Raw genomic sequence first — 13,358 nt, 5'->3', positions numbered from 1 at the left:
TTACCAGGGCTTGCCGGAGGTGCCGGACAAAGCTAATCGACAAAGAATCTCTTTCGAGTTGGTAATCACCGAGGAAATGTTGGGTACGAGTTTCGAACTCGTTCACGCCTTGCACGGGGTGCACAACGAAACCAGTCATCGAAAACGTCTGTCTAGTTTTCAGCAAGTTGTCGCGTTTTTCATCATTGCGTTATTGACCGCGTTAGTGGTACACGTCGGTGCCGCTGACCATCGCTCAGACGACGTTGGAGGAGATTCCGTGCCTGACCGTTTACGATCGATCAATCCCACACTGACACCCATTCTCGTTTGCATGTGCACGTTCGTGACAATGTCGGAATACACGTTTTGTAACCTCGTGTACATTCTCCTTCACGGTCGCGTCCATCACATGTTGACGACGTTTGCCATGATGTCGGTCAGTCTCCTCTGCAACGTCGCCGTTGAGTTTTTCATCGTCCAGAGCATGGGTAGCAACCGAGGCCTTTATTGGGGCAAGGTTTGCGGCGTCGGCATGGCCATTTACCTTCGCGACGGCATCAGCGATCTACAGAAATGGCAAACTTCCAAACGAGATTGAAGGTACCGAGTTCTTTTGTTGTCGACGGTGTGGTCTATGCCAACACACTGTTAGAAACCAGACGCCAAAGAGCCGTTGCGGATCTATACCGGCTTCATCGCGATGAATTGCAGAAACAACGGGGAGGGTGCATGGTGCTCGTGTTTCCTACCGATTACACCAAGGAACTCAAAAAGTTCTCCGAGGAAGATCATCACGTACGGCGTTGTATCGACGTTTTAATTAAAAACGGTCTAAACCCGATGGACATGTTTTTCCAAGGACTGGTTCGCCAATTTAGTGAACACTCTACGGACGACGACGACGAAACGATAGAGGCCGAATTGAAAGAGATCGATAACCTAAGGGATGATTTTGAAGCGACACTGTTACCGCACCTGGAACGCTGCATCAACCAGGCAACACTCAATTTCATCAGATACGGTTTTACGCCTCTAGGGTACAAGACGCTCGACGACAGTGGTCGAGTCGTTCCGTATGTGCCCCTTGAATTTGTCGTGGTGCGTCTCCAACCGTCGGGCAAATATCTCTGTCGAGGCATAGATCAACAGACGGACACGGGACCCTTTGAATTGTTCTTTTTTCGTCATTTGACCGACGAGGAATGTCCTAATAGTGATCTCTCCATGCTTCTACCTTTGCACAAGAAACTCAAACGTCTTCGCCACGCACACGACCGTTCGCTGATGATCGCCTCTCGGCCATACATTGTTACTTCACAGATGCCAGGGCGCAAGGAAAGCGATGATGTGATCGAGGAAGAGAAGATGGAGCGAAATAGGGCCAAACTCCGGGAACGCATGCTCCGCGACCAGGTCAACCAGGGTACCTCTACGGCTATGCGACTCGCAGAGTTGGCGGCTGTCATGACGACCGAGGGTAATGCGTTTGGAGGGGCCGAAGAATTGAGTGGCAGCGGATTCTTGGCAAGCACAGTACGGAGAACGCACCAGGAAATGGCCGATAAATTGTACCGCCTCAAGACTCGATATAATCAAGACAGGCAAAGGCTTAAAGAGAAGAACGAGGCGCTGGAAGAGTTGTTGCAAATGTATGCCAGCGGGAGAGGGAGCGAAACCGTGGACTTACCCGTGCGATACCAACTCCCAGAGGGTAGCAATCACGTGGGCTCTCACTTGAACGTGCGTCCCAATGCTTTGAACTACGACATGTTCGAAAGACTGTATCAGGTAGAGGTGACGAGAACGATATTGGGTGTACAATATTCCAAAGGCGTCACTGACGTGGGCACGCGACAAGGTCTTGCCCGAAGTTTGGTGGCTGCCGTAGATCCCACGGAGGAAGATTCCGTTCCCGTGAAAAGCGTCGTTCTGCAACGTTTTATTGTCCACCAGGTGTTGTCAACGTGGTTGTCTCGAGAGCAATTACCCATGGCACCTATGCATCCGATCCAGCAATCCATGGGACTGAGTAATTTTCATCTCATGGATCGCATTCTTCGCAAGGGGCGCATGAAACTATGGTTGATGTGCAACACTGGTCATCGAGCTGTCGATATAACCATGAAATATCGCGATACCGACCCATATCGAACAGGGCAAGCTGTAATCGTACCTCAACCCGTGGTACCCGTTGCTACCGCCCAAGGAGTACTTACTGACTCGGAACACGACGGCAGCGAAGACAGCGACGATGAGTACGAGTCTTGTTCCAGCAGACAAAATAAGAGATGGCGCCTATGATCTCCAACGAATTATCGAGGGCAACGAATTGTTTCTGTTGAGAACGCTGAGCGGATCGACGTCTGGAAAAGGCAAAAAAAAGACCACTTCTGCCTTGCACGCGACCGTGATCTCCATTAAAGACTCCAAAACTCCCTCTAAGGCCACTCAGATCTCTGCTCTGGGAGTCGAACCCAACCCCTTTTACGTGTCCGTCCTACATCCGCGAACGAATGGAGGCCTTAGATCCTGTTGTGGAAGTATAGGTCCTGCGTTTTCTTTTCGTCCCGATATACTTCGGTCATCCCTTCGAGTCTTTGTTCCTCAAACTTGTAAACCTGCGGCCTGGACAAAGGCCGTCTCGTGGTTGTGGAAAACCATGGAAAAAAATAAAGGCAAAACGTCGACAACAGGAAAATGTTGGGTCGAGACGGGCGGACTTGATTTCTGGGAATCACTTGAGAGGGAACTGGTCAATTCCCTGCACGACCAAGAGGAATCTATCGCTGACATCAGGCTAGGTCGCATGGAAGTTTTGACATGGGTGGATGACCTTTTGAGACGAAGCCGTCGCCCATCGCCCCAGCGCCGACACGTTCTCCATGCAACGTGAGTTGTCGACCCCGGCACTCTGATGCCAGTATTTGACGGCGGTTCGGACGAAGAGTATCGATTGTTGTGCGAAGTGGACCGACCTACAACAGAAGAGGAACGGGCTATTGTTCGCTGTTTCCACCTTCTTTTCAACATGGATTCTTTCTTGTTGCACGAGGCTCTCACGGAAGTTGATCGACGAGCTTGGGAACGATTGGTGGAACTCGACATTGCGAGAAGGCATGACATGAACGGCAGACGATTCTATTTCAGTCCTTATCGCATTCTCCTCCCGTCGTTGGAGGCCATGTGCCGTCCTAGACGCACGGTGATTGACACTGGCCCCTCGCAATATAGACCCTTGGATCTGCTCGCACGCATCATGGTACGTCCCGCGAACGAATATATCATGGTCTACGATTCTACAATCACCCCCGATTCTCCGGATCGTCGTGTTTTGCTATCACATTTCGAAAGGACGCCACACGACTTAGCAACGATCGAAATGGCCTCCGGAGACACAAAAATGTCCGCCACCTTAACCCGACGCATTCGACAAGTGGCTTCGATCGTCTATCGTAAGAAAACCGACAATGCTCCGCTAGAGAGTCAAGGTATCAAGACTGTCATACTATTGGACTTTGCTCACTGGCATCTAGGGCAGCTAGCGCGACTCTGTGCGTGTTTTTCGACGAACCGCCTTATGTCCAAGAGTTTTGCCGGTTGGGTGGCCATGAACGTGACTGATCGTGGGCTTTCCACAACTCCGGCGGAGGCTGTAGACCCCAGAGAGTGGACTGAGGACACGAGCCTCGCATCTGTATTTGCATGGTTTGACGTGGCTTTTATTGATCAATAAAACACGACTCCGTTTGACTGATTCTTTTTCATGTCTTCTACCCAAGCGCTGGCCAGTAGCTCCAAGGCCTTTTGTAATGGTGTCTGAAAGGTTTGCATCTGCACCTTTGTCAGTTTCTTCTTCTTGTTTTCCTCGAATTCCAAGTGCCGTTGCGCGTATCGGATCAGCGGTGGTTGTAGCCTCTCTGTCTCGGCCAACATTTTTTCCACCATTGCCTTTTCGGACAGCTTCTTAGAAAGGTCGCATCTCATGAAAAGGGACAAGAGGTTGCGAACATTCAATGCCGTTTCGTTTAAAAACGTTTGCCACCTCATGTTTGAAGTATGCGTCTCGATATTGCGATACAGCTCCACCAAGGCATTTTGATTCCCAGAGTTTTTCACAGCTTGTTCCAGTAGGGCGTCGTAAGCGTTACCGTGTCGCACTTGAACGTGTAGCGGATCCGTGTTCCTCATGGCGACTTCTTCTCTTAATCGTTCGATGGTGTCTTTGGCAGATTGCAACTCCCGTTCAACAGTTTCAATCCTTTCGGTTGCGGCGGCAAGCTCTTCCGTCTTATCCCGCAAGAGGTCGGAAAGTTCGTCCCGTTGGCCCTCCACTCGAGCCATGTCCGCCGCGTGTTGCACGGACGCATCTCGAGCAGCTCTGTCGGCAGCATCTAGACGTTCTTTCAGCACTTCAACATTTACACGTGTCTCGTTCAATTCGCGAACGGTTCGCTTGAGCTTCAGGGCCTGTGACACTGTGTTTGTGAAGTCCGAGTTTCCTATAAGCGTCTCGTCCCGTAAAGTAGTCATCATCAACATGAAACAGCTTCCTTTGGAGATTGAAAATTTTGAAGAGGCGCTCAATACCGTGGATAATAGGTACAATGAGTGGTTCAAGTCGCGCGCGCCACTCTTCCAGTTCCTCGCCCTTCTTTCTAACATGTTGAGTATTGGGTACGGTTTTCCCCTGGCAGCAGAGACCAGGCGTCATTCTGCAGCCTTATACGCTATCGCCGAAGAGCGTAACATCCGAAGGGAGTTAGGTACAGAACGGGAAAGACTGTCGCATCAAAAGCAAGCCATGACACAACTCGAGGCGGACATCAGTCGACTGGTACGAGCCAACGACGGAAGGATAGAGCAATGGAGAGCAAAAGTCGAGAGCGAGTCTACGGATCAATGTCCACGGTTACCCGCGTTGCAAACATATTACGAGGACCTGATCGAGTATACGCAAAATTCCTCTGAACGCTTGATCCAAGCCATGAAAAAAGTGTCGACCACCGCCATCGACAGTGAAGAGTCTATGGTTTTCAATGACCTCGAACAACAGTCGTCGCTCGTCTGCTACATTCAAAACCGCAACCACTTGCGCGCGCAGCTGGAAAACGCTAAGAAACAACGTCTCAAAGTAGAGCGGGTCCGCAAAGAAGTACTCCACACAATGAATTTCTTGGGAAAATCAGACCCTTTAGAGACGATCCACGTCGGTCCGTTTTCGGCGTATCAGAGCAAAGAAGATACAGAATGAATATTCTTCCGCCAGACCGTTCCGATTACCTCTGCCCGTCGACGCGGGATCAATTCGACCGATATTTGTCCATCACCAATACTATCGTGCAGGCTTCACCACGTTCCCTCGATTGCCAAGATCCCGGCGACCTTCAATTCAAACGGAGACCCCGTAAGCTTCGCAAGACGGAACAACGAGCTCCTTCATCGACAATTCCAGAGAGTAACAGACTTCATGCCACTGACGATGCAAATAAAATGCGAAGGAGACGCATCCTGCATACGGCCTGTGCAACGCTGACAATTCAACCGACCAGTATCGAGGACGCGGCGTTCCTAGAAGAATTGGTTAAGGATGCCGACAAGTGTTTGGACTACGCCGAATGGTTTCAGAGATACAAGACCGCGACGATCAAGCGGTTTGTCGGTGGTGACGGAGAATGCGACGACGAAACGGTTCGCGACGTCAGGCATCTTCTAAACAATGTCTCAGTGCATTGTCATCTAGAAGCCATGGCGCCCCTATTCCGAGATGAAGCTACCGCCGATGGATGGCATGTTCCCACTTCTTTATCTGTCGTCGGGCGTCCAATGACTCGCGAGCACCTCGAACTCGCCTTGTGTTTTAAGCGACGCGGGGTGTACAATCCCATGCATTTAAGACCATGCCTCGGTTGGCACGGAGATTGCCTTGTCGTCCAAATTCACGGAAAGCGACCTTTCGAAATGCCACCCTATCGCACCTTGACCGATTATCTCGACAATAACGATCACCATAAGCACGAGGTACGATGGCACTGGGGTCAGCCCATGTGTGTCGTATGCAGGATCCAGTCTATCCACTTTCCTCTCTTGACGAGGAAAGGTTGTGAGATCAAAACTGACGACTTCTCTATGTATCACGACCTCGAATTTGTAGATGTCCTTCCCAAGTATTTGACGCGGATACCTCGCCCCTGTCGCAATGTTGAGTCCGGAGCCGACGTGCAAACCACAACCCTTGCGGTTTTAACGTTCACAGAGGCTCTACAAGTGACCGAAGAAGGCTACGACGTGAATAATGTTTGTACATCCCGCAATTGTAAGGGCCAATAAAACAGATCCAAATGAGGAAACGTACGGGTAGAATGATATGATTTTTATTCAAAAAACCATCAATTTTCTTGCTTTCTTGCTTGCTTGCTTTATATATATATATATGTTATATATATATATATATATAAATATATATATACTTATAATATACATCTGTTATATCTATTTGTATATCATATACGTATGTATGAAATCCATGATCTTTAAGGTGGAGGTCCATCCTCTTCTATTGGTCCCTGCAGACCCATTTTTCACGCGACCAGAGAGGGATTTCAATACACCCTTTACTGTTGTCATTGATTGTAAAGAAGGACTTGCCAATAGGTTCTGGGTCAAAGGCTCCGTGAACGTTTACATCGGTTTTGAGCAGCAACGCATACCCAGACTTCTTCGGTATTGTTTTAAAGGCCAAGATATCAAGCCATAGTCATATCTTATCATGTATCAAAATTGTTTGCTTTGTTTGAATTAAACATACAACGAATCCTTTGAGGACACCCGTGAGATGAGTTTGTTGTTTTATTTGTTCTTTTGGATGGATCTATATTCTTCATCTTCGAACTGTATGTACTCAAAGTCCCTCGTCGAGTCGTACCCAAAGTTTTCGGCCAATTGCGCGTTGACCTTAATCTCTTTCTCCAATCCAATGCCAGTGGCCGCTAATGTCATGGCGGAATAACACAGGCGACGAATGAAGGGTCTCCAATCGCGACCCTCTATCGGTTTGGGGGTAAGGGCCGCTCGTATCAACATTTTCATGGTTTCGAAATCGACCTCGACGAGGCACACAAAGTCCCCGCATCTCCATGGGAAACGAACCGCTTCGTCCGACCTCGTCAGGCATTCGCGTCGCATGCCATGTTCCAATTCCTTGTTTATGTTCTGAATGGAAGTGATGCGACTGAAGTGCACCTTGCGTAGTTTGGGCTTTTGACTCAACAAGCGTACCATCCCTCGAGGTCCAAACGAGGACAGATCCTCGCAAAAGTCGCAGCCGTTCAACAACACAATAAAGATTGCGCACAATCGACGTTCGGCTTCCGCATTGGACCACTTGGACGTCTCACCCAGAGGACACGAAGAGAATAGGAAACTTTTCTCGACTTTTGGCAGGAGGTTATCGTTGCATATTTCTGGTTCCTCTAAAGGATCGATACTCCGCAGATCTATGCGATGAGGGACGAACAATGACCTGGTCTTTGAATCCGCGGGAATCGTGCGTACCACCACGTTCTTCTTATCTCTGAAGCCGAGTTGCTTGGCCCAGAACAACTCCGGCGAGCCTATGGCGATCATTGATACCAACACGTCAGAGTCGGTCGTCGACAACAGTGAAGGACCGTTTAGGCGGTTGGTGGCAAACCGACCCAAACGGATCATCATGGCGTCCGCTTCCAGGTCCACGTTTCCACTGAAATAATCTCTCAAAGGACGTGCGCTCTCGGGTCTATTGCCGGCGATACGAAACCAGCGGTTACTTGAATCGGTACTGGAGTTCCATCCTCTTGCCACGAACACATCCACGTCAGCTTCGCTTTGCCCGCCCACGCGTTCCACCGTTTCAGACAGGCAGTCGATAAGTCTCCAGAGGTTGTCTCGACTACGAAGATAATCAAACAACGATCCTTGCAACATTTCTTGCCCACCTATCTGAATGGGGGTGGGTTCGAGTAAGCCGACGCGATCGGGACCCAAAAACTCCTCGACGCGTTGACGCAGTTTGTGTTCTTCGGACCTGGACTTGGCTAGAGACCTCTTTTTACTCGTGATGCTCTTGGCAGCCGGACGGTCGCCGTCCACCAAGTAGTAGGCCGCCACGAGATCCGGCAGCAAAGCCGTTAAGCCTCGACGTAAGCTTAGTAAACGATCAAAGAGAAACCCCGTCAACACCTCGTCGTTGAACGTATCGACGTGCACTGCATAACGTTTGTCGGGAAGCTGCTCGACCGTTCCGATGTGATAACCGCCGTCAATGCATTTTGTCAGCACTTCTTCCAAAGTGTTCCCTTCGAAGCTCACAAATTGCGTGTCGCAATGAGAACGTATCCATTCCCGACCTGCCTTAGGAAAGCCATAAACTAGTTGCGTCAGGTCGAATATGACTGTCTTGGTCCTGGCAAGGTCACTTCGCTTCTTGACGTCTAAAAGATCGTGGGGTTCGGCGTTGATGTGACGATTTCCCCACGTTTGCTTCGGCGTATCGTTTGGCCACGCCAACTGCACAGTGCGAGTCAGTACGGCATGTTCGCAAAGGGTAGTTGCCACTTTCGATCCCAATCCCATTATTGTTTCTAGTCGGCAACTTTTTTTCCCTCTAAAAGGACCAAGTTAGTGTTAAACCTATGCAAAGACTGCTGGTCAATTTTGGGAATTTACTTTATTTCTTTCATCAAGTCTTCAGACGAAAAGGAAAGAGAACAATCGGCCAATGTTGTTCGGCCAGAGTCATATACACATCTGTCTCGTCGTCGAGATCTGGATACTGACTGCACCTGATTATGGCCACATGCACAAAAATAAAAGGCGTGATCTCGCGTGGATTATTTCTACTCGAATATGACGCATTTCCCACGTTTGACATAAAGGCTTGCAGAAACGCACGTTGTGGTTTGTTGGTCATCACCAAGTCCACGTCGGGGTAATTATCCAAGTGGCGGTTTGCGCTTTCGACGACGTTCGAATACTTTTGCTGGTACACAAGCCACAGGGAAAAGGGTGCCGTTTCTCCTCGGTCGCATGTCGAAGTGTCCAAAGACGTTATCCTCATTTTCCCATTTCCCCCGCTCAAGATCGTTACCAGGTCAGTTTCCACGTCGATCTTTCGCTTTCCCGTGGAACAGATACCCATTGGCCGAAAGAGGTCGTACAAGTCTTGAGGACCCATGCACAATGACAGCAACGCTTCCACGCCGGCCGCAGCCTGACTTCCACCGCTCACTGTAATGGGGCGACTCCATCCATAGATGGTTTTTTGATGATCGGCCAGCTCAAACGCTTCGGCTTTTGAAGCCATCACCGTTCGCCTAAGCTGTTTCACTCTCGACACGTATGCCCCGATGTGCGACTTGAGATCGGCAAAGGTGAGGCCAGTCGTCAGCCCTCCATAAGGAGGCTCGTCGGTAGGGGCTACTTGGTAATCCTGAGTCAAGTTCCTCAAGAGCTCTTGTCGGTAAGCGTGATCGCCCGACTTCATCGTATATCCTTTCAAGAACACTTTGTCCTCTTTCACGCGTTCCACCGTGTGAAAAGGGTCGTCTTTAGAAATGCGTCGAAGCACGTCGATACCCATGTACTTGAAAACTAATCTTCCATCTCCGATTATCGTCGATTGACCGAGCGGTCCGAAGTTATTGAACCACACGTCTTGAATGACGGGGTTTTCTTCCTCGTCAGCGGGAATGAAGGGATCGACGTCGTAAGGACCGTGGTTCAAGGCAAATTCGCGCACATGATCATACTTGGAGTATTCTCTATCTTGCAGGTACGCGCCCAAAATACCCGAATATGGAGCCACGCCGAAATTACACATCGGCCTCTTCGGCGACGAAAATGCCTCGGTCTCATCTCGGTAGCATTCCCAGGCCCGTTTTCGAGACTGTACTACCAGACGATCATTGTCCAGGTCCATGTTTTATTTTATCTTCATCTCACATACAAAAAAAGTTAATACCAAACGATGCAACTAGAACTCGTTCAAATCCGCCGTATCCTTCAAAACCCTTGGCAAGAGTCCACCCACTTTGGCCCGTGTGGAACGAGCCACGAGAGTTGAGGAAGAAGGGCCAACAGCTCTCGGAACACCAGCACTTCTTTCAACAAACTGAGGATTGTTGTCATTTGGTCGTCGTCCACTATTTGAACACCTGGAATGAGGATGCTTTTACCCGAATACAACATGTGTGCCTCGTGACAGATTTGCTTATCGTCGACGGTCCAACAGTCTTTCATGATGCGAGAGGCTATGTCCCTGCTCCTTCTCTCCAGCTGTTCCCAGTTGACCTTATTTCCCGCAAGATCAAGGCAGGGCGATATGCAGTGCGCGTGGCGGCCAGGGATCTTGGGTGGAACCACGTCGGGCACCCCATCTATGTAATGTAACATGTCGAGGTACAATTGGTCATCTTTTCGATCGTCGCTCAGGCGGTCAAAGCGAACAGGGGTCTGCCAATTGCGAACGAGTAAGGTCTCGTCCATTTCCTCCAGCTTCTGAGAAATCATCTCGAACGTTACTTTCCAGCCAACATCGTGGTTCTTTCTTTGCAAACAGCTCACGAGTAAGTGCTGCAACGTTTGAACACCTAGTTCTCCTCCGTGTAGACGCCTGAAGGAAACGAGCAAACAGGCGGCTGCCAAAGAAAATGCGTCGATCGATTTCAGCTGGGTTTCGTAGAGATTCGTTGCCCGCTTCATTAGTTCCATAGTGTCGTAAAAGTGATAAAAGGAACAGAGACAATTACTCCATATATTACATGTGCAGATCTGTAGCATCCAACAGGGAAGTGTTTTCTGCCAGCTCATATTAGGTTGTGTTTGTGTTTTCAGTGTCAAAGAAAATGACCATGAGAATCGATACAAGGAAAGTCTCTTATCAAGCTCTAAATCGCTTATCTGGGCCAAGAACCACAGTGGGTCGCTGGACTTCGTACACGATCTGCACCGTCGCAGACATAACCTTCCTAGCACTGGCATTCGTCTCGTGCAAGGGCAAACCCAATCCGCCAAAGTTATGGCTAATCGTCAAGTCCATCGGCGCGATTGTCTTTCGCTTCCTCATGCTGTTTGAATACCTCGACCACCACATCACGTTTGTGGAACTTCGCAAACATCTTTCCATCGGAGATCACCGCTTCAAATCGCAGATGACCGATCCGTTCGTTCCACGATACGACTACGTGTCTTTGATCGCTGGCACGTTTGAGGCAGCGTGCGCTTTGGGAACGACCAACGCAATAGCCAACGCGACAAACGTTCACAAGTGTCATTTACTGATCTTGGCTGCTGTCGGGTCCTCCACCTTGACGTACCTCAAGTGGATCGTGTCCGTGTACAAGAGCTGTCTTCGGTGTCGACGCAGATTCCCGCGATAATCAATCCGTGCCTTTCGATCGTGTTTACTTTTTCATTCCCTCGCCGCCTTCTTTCACATTTTTAACGCTGCTTGTTAACTCAATCGGTCGTTCGCGTTATCTGTGGTTATTGGCCGAGCAATTGATGCACATGGCAGATGGCAGCCATGGCAGCTGAACATGCAGGAGTGGATGCCTCGACGGGCAGGACAAAAAATTGTCAACGAGAAAACTTGCTGGGTGATGCCTGCGTCAGTGTTGCGATTATGTTGTGTATCTTTGGGATATGGTGTACATACTCGCCGTTGACTGTCCCGAATCGATACACAACCGTGACGCACATTCGCCATCTTGCGCAGAGCGGATCCGGTACGACACCAGTTCCCCTGCCTTTGTCCAATGTGACCCGTTTGGGACTGCAAGATAAAGATACTGTCTTGGTTCTCTTTCCTCGCGCTTGGCAAACCGCCGGCTGGTCTCGCGTCGTGTTTCGATTTCATCGCTACCCTTACGACAAAGTGACTGGTATTGACGTCCTCGCCAAAGCAACACCAGTGCGTGCTCTGGCCTGGATAGGGGATCGGTTGATCATCGACACTGCATTCAACGAGACGTTTCGTCGTTTCGAACATCTTGGTTTCCGGTGTAGAGGTTCCCGCACTACCTTAGGCATTGCCTTTCTAAGGCTGGACGATGGTCGATGGGATGAAGCCGTCATTGTCAGGGCTTCGGGTTTGGTGCGATCGTTTCCTTTGGTGAAAATAGAAGACGGTCTCTGGCTCGCAGGGATGCCATCTGGCGTGGATCAGTGGCAGGGACGCGTCCGACACATCGCTGACATCCCCGGCAACGTATCTCTGTTCGGGCCATCCACGCAGTCAAGCATCGAGTCGTACGTGTAAAGGTCGCACGACGATCGCCATTTAAGGAAACACAGGCTTCGAACCAAGGATCCATTTAAAAAAAAACCAATCGATAACATTGTCGATGAAAGTAAATGGATTCAGACACTCCGAGACCTAGAAGCATCGGGCATTTGGACCCGACGGTTGCTGGAAGGCTCAGACTTTGCCTACAAAATGATGGACAGTGGTGGAAGCTATTTGATTCCAAAGCAACGCGCAAGGAAATGGAGGATATGCTGTCTGGTCTCGGTATCTTTCTGAGTCCTCTTCGACATCGGGATTTCATCGAAAACAATACCATGCAAAAGATCGTTCAACATTTGTGGGCCACTGTAGGGCATCGTATTACGACGATACCGTCCAATATAGAGATAGGGTTTAAGCTTCTCACAGAAGTCATTCAGGGCCGAGTTTCAACTCACCGGTCTTTGACTCTCTTGTTGGTCTTGACGCCATTGTGTGCCACATCACCTTCCAACCTCAAAGCCTTACTGGACGAACCGGCGGATATGGCCGTCATGTGCGGGCACGATGATGAAACGCGCATGGCTTGGTTATGGTTGAAATCGTTGCTCTGCACTCTCTTGGCCTTTTTTTGGCAAAACGTATCGCCACCCTCTTCGGTTGAGAAAGTCGATCGCGACACCGAAGAAGTCAACCAGATGCTTAGACGCGCCTGCGAAATGACGAGCCGATGCAAATGGAAGACAGTGGAGATGAAGGAACAGGGTGACGAAGATTGGCTCAAGGCAAGCTACGAAGGTCGATACAGACCAAACAGAACGCGATGCTTGTGGAAGCAGAAGGATGGTGAGACACGAGAAACGTGCTTGGACGAGATGATAGCAGCACGAGTCACCGACCTGTGTCCAGAGAACGGTTTCGTGGGCTTGTGGGTTGATGGTCATCCCAATCTGGTACTCAGTGCAAACGATTTGAGATCTTTGTTCATCTCTACGGATCCGTGGGAAAGCATTGACAGAGCTAGGATACCTTTTACGAAGGGGATGCTCGTCGCTTCAGATAAACAGTTGGAGTTCCATCACGAAGCCCTGCCACCGGCCAGAGTACACCGTGC

This window comes from Porites lutea, chromosome 1 (assembly GCF_958299795.1).
Source record: "Porites lutea chromosome 1, jaPorLute2.1, whole genome shotgun sequence".
Classification (NCBI taxonomy): domain Eukaryota; kingdom Metazoa; phylum Cnidaria; class Anthozoa; order Scleractinia; family Poritidae; genus Porites; species Porites lutea.
Note: the sequence above shows the minus strand (reverse complement) of the source record.